The sequence below is a fragment of the Juglans microcarpa x Juglans regia genome, chromosome 8D, assembly GCF_004785595.1.
Source record: "Juglans microcarpa x Juglans regia isolate MS1-56 chromosome 8D, Jm3101_v1.0, whole genome shotgun sequence".
NCBI classification, from domain to species: Eukaryota; Viridiplantae; Streptophyta; class Magnoliopsida; order Fagales; family Juglandaceae; genus Juglans; species Juglans microcarpa x Juglans regia.
The window spans coordinates 16,095,869-16,114,618 of NC_054608.1; the positions used below are offsets into that span (position 1 = coordinate 16,095,869).

General features: G+C 38.9%; 1 long non-coding RNA gene across 1 annotated transcript; it reads left to right on the forward strand.

The window, feature by feature from the left end:
• Nucleotides 1–3,746: 3,746 nt before the first annotated feature.
• Nucleotides 3,747–14,908, forward strand: LOC121242895. The gene is made up of 3 exons (XR_005936002.1): nt 3,747–4,170; nt 8,151–8,156; nt 14,899–14,908. It is a non-coding gene; the product is annotated as an uncharacterized LOC121242895 (long non-coding RNA).
• Nucleotides 14,909–18,750: the final 3,842 nt, after the last annotated feature.

Here is an 18,750-nt window from a genome sequence, read left to right on the forward strand (position 1 = left end):
TCGACTTGATGGGTGAGAATGGGGATTGGTTTACTATTTATGTAGAGTATGACTGGATTCCTGCTATTTGCAAATCCTGAGGAGCGATAGCGAAGCCAAGCCGTATAAAGGCGAGCAGCCCTTATAGCAATAGCAAACGGCCTACTTATAGCCCTATTTATCCCCTTTATTCGGGGACTTCAACGGGCCTTACAAGCTCAGAAAATGGCAATTCTTCACGTTTTCCTCAGACAGTGGGAATGAATTCTATTACTTGATTGACATTGACAGATATGTGTACCACACCAAACAAGCAATATGCCGATATGCTTGATGTACCAGCCAAGCCAGCTCGACCTTATACAGTATAAGGGATTCGCCTGAGAAGTGGAAAGGTTCCCTAATCGAATTTCAATGATTTGTTCTCTAGAGGTTCAGCCTAGCTATTAGACAAAACCTCACCAATATTCTCATTTTATAAGAAGCTCACACCAATTGCAGTCAGATACCGAAGTTTAGTAAATACAATGGGGTCGGCGACCCATATCATCACTTGCTGTCCTTCTGTGGGGATTGCCGAGGCCTTGATTCCCAGTCTGGGTTATTTATCCACCTTTATCAGAAGTCATTAGAAGGGGACTTAAACAGAATTTTTCTGGGTAGGGCAAGTAGATTCCTTGCTGGACGGCCTATTCTCACTACCTTCCTTAACAGACTGAAGGTTGCTGGTCCCCTATCCTGCTTTCCCTTTTTTCTTGGGCCTGACCTCCACCCATTCATCCGAGCCATCACCTTTAGAATCCTTGTCAGCTGGTTTTGAGCTTGATTTAAGCAGAGGACATTGGGCATTGGTGTGTCCAAAGACTTTGCAGTGAGTACATACTTGAGGCTTCCAGTCATACTCCACAAGAATAGTGATCCAGTCACCATTTTCACATTGAATATAAAAGTCCTTAGGCAATTCCTTGGAAGCCTCAACTTCTACACAAATACGAGCAAAGCTAATTATTTTTTTGGAAGCTGTCAGCTTGTCTGTGTGAAGCGGTTTGCCCACCGCGCTAGCTATGTGACTTAAGCCTACCGGAGTCCAATATTCAAGAGGCACTCCGTGAAGCTTAACCCAAAGAGGGACAGACCTTAAATCCTCCTTGAGGAGAGAAAAATTTGGATGCCATTTTTTGAGGACCAGTGGCATATGGCCAATAGGCCTCTGGTTCTCAAACGATGGCAGCCCAACGTGGTGTTCTCGGGCGTGAACATTTGGCGCTGGAATGAGCTTCAGTGCCACTTTCATAATGTGACGGAAGTCCATTTGGTTGGTACGTTTTTCAACTGCATCGTACCGGGAGGGGTCCGTACCTCCTTTAGTTTAGATAGATAGAGCCCCCCCTAATGTAGAGCTAGAACTACTGCTACCGTGGAATCCGCGATCACACATGAGTACCTCGCCTTCCAAAAAAAGCGGCTGCTAATTAGCACTAATGCTAATGGGGACCATCGATCAAGAAGGACTTCGGAGACTGCAATTGAATTGAAAAAAAATATATAAATATAGGGCCAACTCTTCTAGTTGCGCCTCTAACCTTACTGCTACCCAACCAGCTGATAAAAGGTCGAATTCCGCAGGGCTGCAGGCACGAAATGCCGATCAAATCAGTTAAAGGAAGCCTAATCAAAGCAAGCAAACAAGAAGATCTGACTGAGTTGATGATGGACCGGATCTCGAAAGGCGAGAGGCTTTCATAAAGACGTATGAGAAAGGGAGGGTCGAGAGAGGCTTATTGCACAATCCACCCAACTCAGCTAAGCTAAAAAATGCTGCATAAGAGAGTGGGAGGCCGGCCCCTGCCCATCTGGAGGTGCACACCCATTTAGGAACATATGCAAAGGGTAAAGAGAGAAGTCAATGGAGAACTACCAAATCCAATGACTTTGATTTGTTCGTACCATTCTGTCATCGATCACTGCTGGGTCGGTTGGTGAGTCACCCAAAAAAAAGCATCGAGAAAGGTTAAGCATATATGTTTTATGAAATGATCAGCGGTCTCATTTATGCTATGCCCTGCATCGTGTTCGTGTGTGTTTATTGAGCTTTCTTCACTTCAGCGCCATGCGCTTTGCTTCGCTTTATAGAAGAGAGAGACCGTTGTCTTGAGAGTGAAAAGCAAGCGCAAGCGATAGAAAGGATAGTCCCTCGCGCGTTCGCGCGAATTACTAGAAAATGGTGAGATTATTAGATCATTAGTGAACGAAGGGCAGCGGCAGCAGTGTGGTTCCAGGTGCCGTCGCTAGATTGAGATCTGCAGGGTGGCGGGGACTTCGACTGCCTTGTATCAGGTGAAGAGAAGGGGGTGGTAGGCTTAGTAGGGCTCGAACCTACAATATAACCGTTATGAGCGGTACGTTTCAACCAATTAAACTATAAGCCCCTACGGATCGCTACATGCAATTCGCTCACCTCGGGAAGGAAAGAGGAGGCCTTTGCTCTATCTGCTTTTTCCTCTTCCCAGGAATGAACAATTGGATAAAAAAAAATGATTTTCTTTGTTTATATATATTTTATATATTTTCTTTTTGATTTTCTTATTGTTTATAGATATATAGAATATTATATATCTATTATTAATTAGAATAATATAATTAAGCAAGCGGCCCTTTCACGACTCAAACTGCCGGTACGCTTTCCGGCTCGCAACGACTCAAACGGGCGGGGGCTCTCTATTTGCTTGCAATGCCGGCTGTTCGCCTTTAGTTAGAAGTAGAAGTAGAGGGCGCCCTTTGCTTTGCCCCACACTTCAGAAAAAGTCCAAAAGTATGGATTAAGTAAGAAAAAGTACATAAGTAGTGAGAAAGAAAAACTTGGTTACGGGAACCGAAGGTTAGGCCGACTACTTACTTTAGTATAGCTGCACCTAAAAAAGTGTATTCCTACCTCCTTTTCTTCCTCTTTCTGTCAATGTTGCCAATTCCCAGAATACTAATAATGAACCCTCGTGCATACAGTTGCCCAACTACTTTATTCTTCCGACTTCTTTAGCCACTTCCGCATCTGTCGTATTCGGGAGAGCTTGCTTCGTGGCGGAGCATTTAGCAATGCCAGCAGCCTGGTGAGGGCTGGCTGTCTGGGGACAGGTTAAGGCAGGGCCTGCTAGGCTTGCTTCTCATGAGATTGGGTGAGGGAATCGGAAAGGGGCTCATAAACCGGGCGGACGGGGACCATCGAAGAAGTGCCTCGACGCGCCGAATGATTACGAGATAGACAATGAGACAAAGCCAAGAGGGGGAGCACTTAGACAATTCACTTTGAGTACAGGAAAGTCTGCTGGTAGGAATTCCTCAGGGCGTATTACGGTTTTTCACCGAGGGGGTGGATCGAAGCGATTGCAGCGAAGAATTGATCTGAAACGAAGCACTTCGTCTATGGGCATTGTAGAAAGGATAGAATATGATCCTAATCGTTCTTCTCGGATCGCTCCAGTACGATGGATCGAGAGGGTGCAGCTACGCCGGCAGAGGAAATGCAACACGATAGAGGAGTTCGCTCAACCAAAGTGAATTTCCAGACTGAACAACCCTCCACAGTGATGCCCTTTTGGGGCTTCACTTTCACTCTACTCTCCTCAATACAAGGCTAGAAAAATTCAAGAGCAAAAGGAGGAACCAAGGGTGAACCTGAGCTGGTTCCAGGAGCCAAAGAAAGCCCTTTAACTGCCCCCGCATAGGAAGGCTTCAAACTGCCAGTAGCTCCCTGACCATTGAACTGGATAACGCTCTGCCAGCTTCTTGTAGACTGAACTCTCTTCTCTTTAGGCTCCGAGTGGTTTTTGGGTGGGATGGTAGAATTTGTCTTCGCCACTAGTGGCAACGAAGTTCTTGGTCATTTTCAAGGGGAAGGAAGGTCTCCACTCATTTCATTCATTCAGTGCCTGCGGTGAGGCGCAACCCACAACAAACAAAGGGGGAAAGCTTGCTTGCTATAGCCCTATTTTAGTATACTAGGCTTGGTAAGCGTAAGCTATTTTAGTAGGCTTGAGAAGGGTAGGCTCGCAGCTTCGCCAGAAGCGACTAGTCGCCTCCTTTCCTCCGCCGAAAGATGCTTAGCCAGAAGTGACGAAGGGGGGCTGGGGAAGGCCGACGACTAGATGAGGGGAAGCTGCCGTAGAAGCTTTGCCCTTGCTAAATTTCGTGCTTGTAACTGCTATATCCTGGGTGTCAAATCCGTCCACTGGCAGTAGTGATCTATATCCTTCTATCTATCCCATTTTCATGGCGTAAAAGAAAAGAATATAGCCAGTTTCTTCTGTTTCAATACCTTATGAGCGGAGAATAAAACATATGGTGAGTCTGCAACAGGCACAGACTGTTCTGTAGCATCAGAAACTGCATGCTGCAACTCCACTGACCCTTTTGAGAAATTGGGTCTCGGCTAGCATTGAATACGAATAAGCTCTTCTTTCATTCCTCTTGTTCAAATGCTTTCCCTTGGCTTCGGTGCCAGCTAGGACTGGTAGCATGCTTAATGGTAGCATGGTCTTCTCTTAGGCTTTCTCTTGGATTCGGAATGGGAGCTGCACGTTAGCACTTGACTTTCTTACTTTTCCGGCAAAGAGGTAGGTTTAGGTTTGATGGTAGCTTTCTTTCTAGTTGTCGGTCTAGTTCCTAACGTTTCTGGTGCAATTAATGTACAGTTATAGGATGATTATGATTGGAGTTAGCACACTTTATAATAGTAGTTTATACGTAATATCATATATTCCTAGGAGTAGATCTTTTTGTACTGTAGAATGTTCACTTGTGCAGCTGTCAGCTGATATTGACTTTATCTATCAAGATTTGACTGATGATCTTGAATATAGTCTGTCTCGCAACCGATTAGCTGTTATTAAACAAAAAAGAGTTTCTGGTTTATATGTTCTATCTCCACTACAAGTTAAGTTCATAAATAAGGAAGGTCTGTTAAAGTCTCCTTGCTACGGCCTTTTTGAATATCTCCCTAGCTCGGAGGGTGACTCGAATCTTTCGTTTTTGTACTCTACTCGTTCCTTGAAGGTCCAATTAATTAATAGTAATTGGAGAACGGTTAGTGTCTGTTCTGCATGACTCTGGAACGTTATAGCTAAGGGGCGGATTCCAGGGTCCCTTGACTTGCCAAACGGTTTCCAGTATGCCTATACAGTCAGTCTTTACACACATGATAGTGGCAGCCAGGTTATCGACGATTCTACAATAGGCGGCCGCTACCCGACTTAGTAGCGAATCACTTCCAGGCTGGCATTACAACCAAACTCTTTGTTTGCGAAGGCCAAAAGAGAATGAGTTCTTGAGTCAACAAGCTTACCTTACCTTATGACCTTGGCCAACTTTCTTCATCCCTCCAATGAAAACTCACACATCGTCATTCTGAGGAAGAGCCCCTCCGTCAGTAGGGTCTTCTTCCTTTTCTCCTTCGGATCCTCTGCTCTTATAGAGCAGATTGAGCAATGGTAACTGAATAAGGAAGATTCAGATAAGAATTTAGAAGTTGGCTCTCACTAGGCAGAACACAGAAAGTTCCAATGAAAGAAAGGGAATCCCATATTCCAAATTTTTCTTTAATAACAAAATACAAAAAGAAAAGCAATCTGAAGAAAAAAAGAACCAAGACGATAATACGGGAAATGCACAATAAGAAAAAAAGATTGAACATGTGAGAGGTGACGAAGTAGAGCTCTCCTGAAAGGAGAGGATCCTTCCTCGAAACTCCACTCTTTTTCTCTTTCAAACTAGGAGGATTGGCATTTGGCCAAGATGTGTGATCTATCTCTTTCTTTGGTTGTATTGGAACTTTGGTTTTCTTTAGCGAGGAACCGTTTCACTCGGCAGACAGTCGAATGATCAAAGCGAAACAGGAGGTCCGGACCCATTTTTTTCTGATCCTTCGATAAAAGGATTCATTCTCTTCATAAAAAATAGGAGGTAGAACCAATAAAGATTTCTTTTTCGATTCATCCCTGGAGTTGAATACCTCATTCAAGAATTGTTTTTGATCCAATCTGCAGGAATCAATAGAAAGGGTAAATCCCTTATGATACGCCAGATCCGGCTCGGTTATATTCACTCTATCAATAGGTTCCAACTGCTCCCCTTCTGATAATAATATTCCAACTGATGTGGTTTTGGAATCCAACTGCTCCCCTTCTGATAATAATAAGGTTTCACTTGCAACCATAGTTAAGAATTCAGACAGACATGTTCTTAAAAATCACATCTGTTGTAAAATTTTAATTGTACTCGCAAGTGCATGAATCATACTGAAATATAGTTTTAGCAAGAACGAGGTCGAACCAACAGGGACTTGTAAAAATGTAAAAAACCAATTAAATATAAACCAAATAAATTCTAATATAGTTCAAAAGATAAGTTTTAAAATAAAACAAGAAATTAAGAACTAAATAATCAATTAAACAAATTAAGAAATAATTAATTTAATAAACTAATCACAATGAAAGAACTAAAATCAATTCTAAAGGTTCAAATTAATTTAAAAAATGAATAAACTATTAATGGAAGAATCAACTAAGGTTTTGGAATCCATCTTATTTTTTCATAATAATATATTTATGAAAATTGATTCTTCTCGAACATCTACATGAAAATCTAGAATTCAATCTTGTTATCATGGAAAATGGCATCATTGAAACCCTTTTTTAAGAAAATATCTAAAGTATGCATGTTCTTGTTCGCTCAAAGATATAAAATCAAATCATCAATTGTATCTATTAAAACAAATCATAAAAGATATAAGATTTCGGCGTTGATCCTTCAGATGGGCGAAGAATTTTGTTGAACAGTGCTGTGAGTGAGCCACACATGTGGTCCAAAGTGGGCCCATGAAATTCACGCACCACCGCTAAGGGTGCTCTTCTGCCACCAAGCGCGGCTTTTCTGGGTCTAGGGCTATCGGTTACTTCAAACTTGACTGACCACCATACTCCCATGGGCCACCACCCACCATCATAGTCACTTTGTTTGTCTTTTTTTCCTCCAAGGTTGAAAATTCGGTTCTATGTCTTTGCAAAATGTAATTCCTTTTTTCCGATGTATCTTTAATTTCTGTTATGTTTTTTGTTTTAGAAAAATAAAAACAAAAATACATAGTCTCTTGGACTTTTGTCCATAGATTGTATCCTCTATTCCGTCTTATACAAAATATGGAGTTTGTAAACTCTGTCTTGGACAAAGTTGTGCTGTCTCTCAGAAGATGGTCTGTAAAGATTTGCAGCATTGACTAGACCATGTCAATACTGTGTATTGGGGAACTATTAATGTCATAGTTGGTTTGTTATATATGTTTCAAGTCAAAGTTCTAATATCCGCTATTAATGAATGCAGTATGTTTTATTAAAAAAATATATATATATAAGATTTTATTTTTGACAAAATTATAAACTAGGCTCTCAATTGATTAAGATTATCCTGTATCATGAGAAAAACGTTTATTCTGTATCATATCAAGAACTTTATCTCTCAATTAATATGAAGCAAGAACAATAGATCGTTGAACACATAAATAATTGGGGAAAAAATTAAATAATACTGCTATGTAATCATTAATGAGGTTTCATCCTCAAACTTATTTGAAAACTTAGCTAGACATACATATTGATAAAAATAAATTCTAAAATTTGAATGTAAATAAATATCAAAATAATATTTAAAAGAAAGTATAGAAAAATAAAAATTACATACCATGAAACGTAAACGTAGTTATAGAACCCTAATTTTTCTTCTCTCAAATCCGTAATACTCCTGTGTGTAGCTCAACCATATTTTTTTCGTTGGGTTTCATTCGGCATGCAGAGTGATTGTTTCCCATCTTTGGCTGAAATTGGTCTATTTATCTATTGGAATCCTTTATGTTTCATACTTTGGCAAGCCATCTTTATTTTTTTTTTCCTTTCCTTGAGTGTCCCATCACGCCTCTTTCACGTTTGCTTCTTTTATTTTATCCTTTTTCTTATCATCGAGTCAACATTTAAGTTCCGTGCTCCCAGTCCCAACCTTCTTTTTCTCCATTGTTTTTCATTTCTTCCTTTTATGTTAACATCCAAATTAAGTTTATCTTTTTATTAAATCCTATAAAAAATAAATACATATCTCAAGACTAATAAAAACATAATAAGAATTAATAGTACAGAGTTATGATAATGCTTCATTTAAATGATAAAATTATGCATAATTAAGTTATTATCAAAGATAGAAAAAGAAACTCTAGTTTTTCACCATCCTCCTTAATTCACTGTACAATGAGTGTAGTAGTTTTTCTTTCTCCTGTGTTTACGTTGTGTGGCGCATGAGCCCCTTATAAAGGTCATACACACCTTTTTTATACATTGCTCTTATGTCTCATATAAGTGGCAGACTCATTTTCTTTTAGTTTTACTTTTCCATTTATATGAGATAGAGATATAATTCAATTACTTTCTCATTCGGCGGGAAATTTGTCCGCTCATGTATTTGTGACCAATATAAATGACGGTACAACTTTTGTTGTTAAAAGTGATAACAATGACGGATTTAAAAGTTTTTCTCACTGAGGATAAATCCTTAACTACGAGTTTTATATCGTTGCTAAAATATTACCCTTTGTGAAGATAAATTGGGTAGCAGAAAGTCAATTATTAGACTATAATTGACAAAAAATTATAGTTTTGCTAAAACTTATAATTTATGACAAAATACAACTCGTTAGCAATACTCTACTGTAACAAGATTATTAGTGATGATTATAGTTGTTACTAGTTCTATAATTGTCATCTCAATTACTTTCTCATTTGGTGGGAATTTCTCCTGCTAATGTATTTGCGACCAATATAAATGACGGTACAATTTTGGTCATTAAAAGTGATATCAACAATGAATTTAAGGTTTTTCTCATTGAAGATAAATCTTTAACTCTGAGTTTTATATCCTACCTAAAACATTACCTTTTGCGAAAATAAATGATTAGACTATAACAGACAAAAATCATATATTCACTAAAACTTATTATTTAGGACAAAATATCGTTTACCTATAAAAAAGAAATTATTTCTGAGAAAATGCAACTCGTTGGCAATACTCAACTATAGCAAGATCGTTAGCGACGATTGCAATCATTGCTAATTCTATAATTGTTGTCAATCTTGCCTTCTCATTTGGTGGAAAATTTGCCCACTTATGTAACTGAAAATAAACATTTAGCTATGAGTTTTATATCGTCACTAAAACATTATCTTTTATGAAGATAAATTGGGTCGCAAAAAGTTGATTATTAGACTAAAACTGACAAAAAATCACAATTTCACTTAAACTTATTATTTATGACAAAGTGCAACAAGTTGGCAATATTCTACTGCATCAAGATTATTAGCGACGATTATAGTCGTTGCTAATAATCACAATTACTTTCTCATTTGGCGGGAAATTTTTTTGCTAATGTATTTGCGACCAATAGAAATGACGGTACAATTTTGATTGTTAAAAGAAATATCAGCGATGAATTTAAAATAATTTTCTTCATTAAAGATAAACCTTTAGCAACAGTTTTTATATCGTCGCTAAAACTTTCGTCGGTGAAAGTGATCTTTCTTGTAGTGTAATTTAATTAGTTTTTGTAAGGAAAGCATAGAGGACGTCAAGTAGTTTTTAATGAAGCACTATTTGGAGCAAAATATAGCAGGCTATGTCGTGGTGCCATATCCATTAGCGACTTATTATGAAGCCCTCTGTGTTGGACTAGAATGGGATGACGACGTTCTTTTTTATGACTTAAATTTTCAACCATCCCCTACGAATTCAGGTTGGTTCGCTACATGCTGCCTTGTGAATATATATTCTAACTCAACATATGCATGCATTTAAAATTAGTAGAGTATGGACGTGGTTAATTCATCATCAATATGTATGTAATCTAGCAAATTTACTTGGGTTTCTTTTACACAATACTGCGTTTCACGAGCTTTCAATGGATATCAAGAGGAGCACGTCCAATGAATGAACCAGAGGCCACAAGCTGGACACATGATAAGGTTTCCCTTGCAGCATAGGTTGTTGCCTCTTCATCCCTCTAATCTCATTTTCAAGAAGTTTTCTATTCCTAATTCTAATTTCTATGTAGTAATGCAGAGGGAAAGAGCGGGAAAGTTAGCGCTAAAAGAGGTGGGCCGTTACTTCAATCTTCCTAAAGAGGAAGCAGGTAAGAGATTGAAATTGTGCCCAATTGTTCTGAAGAAGATATGCCGAAGAGATGGAATGGGTTGATGGCCTCACAGAAAGGTTTGTGCTAGTCACTATGTAAGGGGGTTTTTCCCCCTATCGGTCCTTAAAGCAAGCCCACGAGGGGCCATTGGGAAAGTAAGTCGGAGAGTTCGACCAAATCCAATCGAGACCTACGACCCTCCTCCAAAAGAGTCAGTGGGCCTATGTAGAGTACTTGGCCCATGAGCAAAACCCACCCCCGAAGTAGCCAATGCACAGAGAAAGCAAACGGTAGGGGTAGATGGGACTCGCTGCCCTAACACCATCCCAATAACACCCTTTCCTCTGGAATTTGCACAGGTAGGTAGGCGAGAAATATAGAAAATCCTCAATCTCCTGACACCAGGCATGGAGAGGCTTAACAAGGAATGCTCGTAGGGTAAAGTGAGTCAGGAAGCCACGCTGCATTAATGGCACTACAACCTGGACTCCATGCCGCATTAATGATGCCACCCTAGAAGCCATGCTGCATTAAAGGAATCTGAAAAATAAATAGTGAAAATGACATAAGTTCCTCAAAGTTAGTGATGGGGTGTCTCCAACCGAAAACTAGTATAAAAGTGGATTCCCAGGTATGAAGAACTCTATCTGGTCTCTCTAATCTCTCTAAGCTTACGTACAAATTTCTAAGAAGATATATTGATTTTAGCATCGGAGACTCCCTGACCACTACCAAGGCCCCCCACTCTTCGTGTTTGTTTAAGTTCGTAGGTGAAAACTCAAAGACTCGAGTCGTTGGAACACGGCCCAAAGGCTTACAATACACGACGTTAACACACTATAAATATATAAATATATATATGCACTATTTTCCTTCTAAACAACATCATTTAATGCGTGGAATAAGTCGTGTATTATTTCTTATTATATATTGATGAATGTATGCATGCATGCCGGTTAAAAGCCTGCAGAAGCAAATATCAAGTTTGAGTGCAAGTTTAGAGTCAAATATCAATGCAAAGGAAAGAGCAAATGCTCAAGCTGAAATTGATAAACTTGAGCAAGAACTGACCCATGTTTGTCGTGGGTTTACATTATGATGACATGAAGAATATTGTACTTTTGTGCTAGGATCTTGGAAGTTAGAATCCTCCAGTTTTGCACTTATGAGAGGCTTTTTCTTTTGTGCTATTGGATATAAAAATAATGCACTTGTATTTTTATTTCTCATTGAATATCTTATAGAAGTAATTTGGGGGGGGGGGGGGGGGGGGTTTAATTTAGGCTCATCTACAATATACATGAATAATTTTAGAGAAAACCTTTTGATCGGTTGGGCTAATAACCTTCTAAAAACAGCCTCCTAATAATCTACAGCCACGTACGCATTTCATCTTAGTAAAATTGTGACCGTGTCTCACCCGATTAGACGATTAAAATAACCAAAGCCAGAGCCTGTGTGAAAACCTTTTGTCCTTCATTCTTACAATAGACTTCGTGAAATTCTCCGAAGGTAGAGCCTGTACGATCCCTCTCGTGATGGTGCCAGCGAAAATGGAACCCTTAGAAGTGACTGTGGCAAGGAGATGGACAGACCCAGCCCCCTCTTGCGACCATGGCTTTGGAGATGGGCATTACACCCAAACCCTAGACCGAGTAATGGTTCTCTCTTCTTCTTCTTCTTCGATTCTCTCTCTCTTCGATTCTCTCCCTTTTGAATAATGTGCTTGGTAATTTTACATGAGCTGATCATTCCAGAAATTGAAAATGCTTCCAAATAATACTTCCAACCTAGAAACAAAGCAATTGAAAATGGAATATGGCTTTTGTAGATCGAAAATGTTTGGTACCGTATGCTTCCAACCTAGTAACAAATTAATTGAAAATAGAATATGGAAATCGAATAGTCTGTCAAAAATCGAATAGCCTATAAAACATGCACAACCTTCCAAAAATCGATCATGAAAAAATCGAATTCCATCGAGTTTTTTTTACCAAATTTCAAATACTATTATGTGAGAAATTAAATATCATCATGGTTTGGACAATACCTCAGCAACACAAGGGTAAATATTGTCAGCCATGAACGTGAACGACCGTGTGGGCATGCAGCGAGCAAGTCTCGGTGAGATTCCTACAGAAGAGATGGCAGAGACTTTGGCAAAAGAAATGGCATGGTCTCGGTGAAGATGAGTTTCAGTGGTGGTGCACGGAAGAGATCCGACGGAAGGGATGTGGTCTCAGTGAGATGAGTTTCGATAGGGGTTGTGCGTTTCTCACTGGGTTTTGCCGAAATGTGACCTCTAATCTTGTGTGTGTGCGTTCATTCTCTCTTGTGGTGTGATTTATTACGTGGCACGTTCTGATAGGTGGGCTGTTTTTCTCTAATGATCAGTCGGACCGCTCATAAGCGGTTCTCATAATTTTATTATGTAAATCTTTCTATGTATTTTGACTTTCTCCTTGCCTTTGATAGAATTGGGGTTGTTCACCAAAAGTTTAGTTAATTTGTTTACAAAATAATTGCTTGATTTTGTACAAAAATGTAACACTCCGCCAGGAACTACAAAGATCAAGATGATATCATTGTCAAATATTGGGAATTTGACAATGATAACCATGAATTTGGCTATAAGTAGAAGTGATGATCCTTAAGAGAATTAAGCTTTTAGAAATTAATCGAGTCGTTTAGAATCATAATTTGGTTAAATAACTTCCACCATTTGCTTAATTAGGAATTTTAGAGATTTTTGGAGTAATTAAACTTTTTGTGAAAATGGGTTGCCAAGAGACCAATAGAAGGATGACAAGTGTCATGATGAGGACTTGCCACTTCAGTGGGTTTGGGAATTGTTCATAGCAATTCATGGAGGTTGGATGGATACATAGAAGGCCTAGCAATTTGGTTAAATTGATGGTCCAAGCTTGATTAGAGATGGGCCAAAGAAAGGTTCAAGACAAGTCCCGATGTAAGGCCCAAAGTTAAAAGCCCAACTCGGAATTTAAGACCCAAGGGAAGGCCCATTTCACATCAAGGCACTCAATAAAAACTTGGGACCCAAAAGGATTACCCAACTTGGAGAGCTAGCATAGGATTCTCGTCACATTACTATCTCAATAGTAAAAACCACCATCTGACAAATGGTTTTCTTTGTTTTTTTCCTTGGCAAACCTTTCTTGCGCCCCTAGGGTTCTTCTTGCTGCCATGTTCAGCCGACCTCCATCATGAGTTTAGAGTTTCAATTCTCAGAACACCTCACAATGCCATGAAATAGTTATAGCATTAGTAACTTTGTCTCTAGGTTTTCATCTCTAGGTTTCCCTGAGTAGAGGTGCTACCACTGTCTCGGTACAGGTTTTCCTCTTTTCTTCTTTCTTTTCCACTGTGACAAGATTGTGTGATCACGTATGGATGATGATCTACAAATACTATACGAGAAGTTGCCGCTTACGGAACAGGAACAAGAGGAACTGCATGTGGAGTCAAGGTTGATAGAAGATGTTATTTCGAAAGGTAGCAAATGTCTGATAATGAAGTTGCTCACTGGTAAATACTACAATAATGAAGCTTTCAAGCAAACTATGAGAAAGATCTGGAGGCCTGTGAAGACTATTAAGTTTCGTGACTTGGATCATGTCCTCATATTGGTGGAGTTTGAAGATGTACGTGACAAAGACATAGTGTTGCGTGAAAAACCCTGGTCTTTTGATAAACAACTTGTGCTATTGAAGGAGTTCGATGGTCGACAGCAGTTTCATCAGATTAGCTTAACATAATCTCCATTTTGGGTCAGGGTCTATGATCTTCCATTAATGGCGAGAAATGAATATATGGGTACTCTGATTGGGAGTGCGCTGGGCAAAGTGGAGGAAGTAGATTTGGAGCAAGGTGAACTGGAATGGGGGGAGTTCGTGCGGGTTCGTATACGTATGGATGCATCTAAACCTCTACTGAGGAAGAAGAAGATTATGTGGGATTTGATTATCCATGTTGGGTTCGATTTACGTACGGGGAAAGTAGTTTGAGTTTGGGTCATGATGAGTTGGGCCTGAGGAAGGCTTTTCCTATTATAGACGATAGCCCACCTATTGATTTGAGCTCAATAAACATTTTGGTTGAAAACCAAAGATGAAAGAGAACAACTCTCAGAGTTGATACAAGTAGTCCAAAGAAGAAGCTTGCTGTGAAAAATATTGGAAGGAAGAGAAGAGAAGTCCCAGAGGTTGAAGTTGACAATAAGAGGCATAAAAAACAGAAGGTGCATGTTTCAAATGAGACCTGTGTTGTGGCAATGCAAAATGAGTCATCGATGGTGGCTGTTTCATAGCCTTGTCGGTAGAAATGAAAACACTAAGTTGGAATTCTTGTGGGCTTAGGAACCCATGTGGAATTTATGCCCTTCGTGATTTAGTTACGAAGAAAGACCCTGAAGTCTTATTCATTCAGGAAACTAGATTGAAAACTTTAGTGAAGGCCAACTGTAAGTATCAGTTAGGATTTTTAAATTGTTTATCTGTTGATTGTGATGGTTGTAGTGGAGGGCTAGCTTAGTTTTGGAAAGTGGAGATAAATTTGTCTATGTTGAGCTATTCTAAATACCATGCTGATTCTCTAATTGTGAGCAATGAATCCAATAGAATTGAGTGGTATCTTACAGGTGCGTATGGACATCCTAAAATTGTCTATGGAGTAGCATGCAGGATGTTATGAGAATGAAACTGGCTAGTTGGAACAAGTAGACTTTTGGAAATGTCAAAACCAACCTTAATGCAGCAAGGATGAGGCTTTCATTACAATAGGAAAAAGATCCTACCTGTTCTGATATGAGTGTTAATATACAGGCAAGGGAAGAGGTTCAGAAATGCCTGGAAAGAGAAGAACTAATGTGGCACCAAAGATCAAAGGCTTTATAGATGTAGGTAGGGGATCAGAATTTGAAATATTTCATACAAATGCATCACATAGAAGGAAAAAGAATCATGTAAAAAAGCTGCAAGATGATTATGGAAATTGGAAAGAAGAGGAGCAACTTGATAATTTGATTGTAGGGTATTTCCAGCAGTTGTTTTTAGCTTCAAATCGAAGAGGTTGCTTGGATTCAGTTACAAATATTGGCAACAAGGTTACTGAGCAGATGAATAAAGAGTTTTCTAGAAGATACACAGAAGAGGAGGTGGCTCAAGCTTTGAAGCAGATGAATCCAACAAAAGCACTAGGGCCTGATGGTATGTCTCATATTTTCTTTAAAAATACTGGCATATCATTGGTAAATCTTTCACTGCTACTGTCTTACATGCCCTTAATTCTGGAGATTTGCCAAATGATGTCAATCACACATTCATCACTATGATTCCTAAGAAAAGTTCACCCTTGAAAGTGGCAGATTTTCGACCCATAAGTTTGTGTAATGTCACTTACAAGCTTATTTCAAAAGTATTGGCTAATAGACTCAAACAAGTGATGTCTAGTATCATTTCGACATCACAAACGACTTTTGTGCCGGGTAGACTTATCACAGATAATGTCCTTGTGGCTAATGAGCTTATACATTTTTTAAGACATAAAAGGAAAGGGAAAAAAAATGCTATATGTCCCTTAAACTAGACATGAGTAAAGCATACGACAGGGTAGAATGAGACTTCTTGGAGCAGATCATGGCCAAGTTAGGTTTTGAGACCAAATGGATTCATATGATTATGAAATTTGTGTCCTCAGTTTCCTTTTCTACTATGATCAATGGAGTTCCAAAAGGACCAATTATGCCATGTAAGGGACTGAGACAAGGGGATCCACTATCCCCTTATCTTTTTCTACTTTGCACTGAGGGTTTAATCCATCTACTTAGAGAAGTTGCTGATAAGCTTTCTGTGCCTGGTATTCAGATTTGCAAAGGTGCTCTTAGATTAAATCATTTGCTGTTTGCTGATGACAGTGCCATTTTCTGTAGAGCAGATATCAATACTAATAAATCTGTTCAAGATTTGTTTAAGAAGTATGAGTTGACATCTGGACAAAAGATTAATATGGATAAAACTTCAATGGTGTTCTGTAGGAATTTGGGTGATACTATCAAAGAGGATATAAGGATGCTATGGGGGGAGGGGGGGTTGTGATGTTCAACAGTATGAAAAGTATTTAGGACTGCCACCTATGGTTGGAAGAAGAAAAGTAAATGAATTTTCTGGGATCAAACATAGAGTATGGGAAAAATTACAATCTTGGAAAAAAATCAACTGCATCAAGGAGGAAAAGAAGTCTTGCTTAAAGCAGTAGCATTATCCATTCCAACGTATGTCATGAGCTATTTTAAGCTACCTGATTGTTTGTGTAAGGAGTTGGAAAGTATGATGGCCCAGTTTTGGTGGGAGAGAAAAGAAAATGATAAAAAAATCAATTGGGTTAGTTGGAAGAAAATGTGTAATTCAAAGTTTAGAGGAGGGTTAGGCTTTAAAGACTTGAAGCTATTCAGTTTGGCTCTTTTAGAAAAACAAAGGGTGGAGGATCTTACAAGAGAAAGATACACTGCTTCACAAAGTTTTAAAAGCTAAATATTTCCCAAAAATAGATTTTTTTTATTATTCAAAGCTAGACTATAACCCTTCTTATGCTTGGAGAGGAATAAGGGAAGCCAAGTCTTTTCTTTTTAAGGGTTTCTAGTGGCGTGTGGGTGATGGAAAATTGATAAAAGTGTGGACAGATCCCTAGGGTCCCTGTTACAAAATTGCAAGCTATTTGCACTGGAGGAAGGGGAGAGGAATGATACAGTTGACTCACTTATTGAGATTGATACTCGATGGTAGAATGTTCAAAAAGTTAGGGCTCTATTCAATCCAATTGTAGTTGCTGACATCCTTAAGATTATTATCTAACCAGAAGGCAATGAGGATAAATGGATCTGGAGTCATTAGAGAAATGGGTGTTTTAGTGTTAACAGTGCATACAGAGATTCTTTAAAAGTATCAGTGAGGAGTTTGTTGGTGAAAGTTCTACAAGTAATCAACAAAAATCGTTGTGGAAAGTATTGTGGAAGTTGAAGATCCCTCAAAAGATAAAGACTTTTACTTGGAGGGCATTTAAAAACTGTTTACCAACTTGATGTAACCTAAGACAAAAACATGTTGAGTTTGACACAATGTGTTGCTTCTGGAGAAGTGCAGAGGAGGACCTATCACATGCTCTTTTCTACTGTCCTGAATTAACAGAGGTTTGGAAACTTTATTTTCCTTTGCTGTTTGAGAGTGTAGAACCTCAAAGTTTTTTGGATCTAATGTTGTTGCTGAAAAAGAAAGGGACTATGGATGATTTTCAAACTTTTTTCTTAATTTCATAGGGATTATGGTTTAGGAGAAATAAGAGCATTCATGAGAATATTTCTTTTGCACCTAAACAAGTGAATGCTCATGCATAGTCCTTGTAGAAACTCCACAATGAGCTGCTGCAGTCTTCAAGTTCAAATCCAAAGATAGTGTGCAGCATGAAACCTCCTCCTACTGGTTTTCTCAAGCTTAATGTTGATGGAGCTATGCCCTTTAGTCAACATAAATCTGGAGTGGGGTTATACTCAGGGATGAAAGGGGCAGTGTTATAATGGCAGCAAGTAAACTTGAGAATGAGGTTGATGATCCAGAAACAATGGAACTGGTTGTTATGCTTCGAGGTCTTCAACTTTTTCTTCAATCAGCTATCTTTAGACTAATTCTGGAATCTAATTGTTTGGTGTTGATTAACGAGCTACAAAGACCAGCTACAACTTCTCTTTCAAAGGTGGGAATCTACTTAAAGAAGTCCAAACTTTGATGACACGTTTTAGTGTGTGTAATTGTCAACATGCAAACAAGTTGGGTAATGAGCAGCACATAAGTTGGCTTGCTTAACATGTAATATTGATAATATTGTTATGTGGGGGGCCCATGTACCATAGTCTGCTGCCCAAGTTGTTCGGGTTGATAAGAATTCTTTGTAATTCTTTTGTTTGATGAAATGCATGATGTTTTGATATAAAAAAAAAAAACAAATAGTAACTTTGTCAAATCACCAAATACTATGCATGCCGATTACTCTTACATCTTTTTCCTTGATTTCTTTTTTCTACTATTTCACCTTTTCTTCTTGATTTGGATCAAACTTCTGCATCGCAAGAATAGTAAATCAAGTGTAGCTCATGTCATGTAGAGATAAGGCATGTCATTGTCGTGTGAGCTCACCAATAGGATGCACTAGGTGTAGCCGATTCACTCCAAGAACAAACCAACAAATTTTGATCATTCAAACAACCATCTCAAAATGGTTTTCTACAAATGATTAACACCCTTTCATGCTACCTAATTGTAAAAAATCCAGACCTAATGTTACGATAAGAACAACCCCTCCATCTTCACTTAATGACAAAAACTATTTCACCTAGAAAATGAAACATGGTCCTCCGAACTGCACCATTATTTTCTAACTTTTTTATGCAGCAGCTCATCCCTCTTCACTGGCCTCTAGCCTTGTCCTTTAGGTCTAAATTAGGGTTCCAAGTTACTCATTTGCATGCTTGGTCAATCACCCTT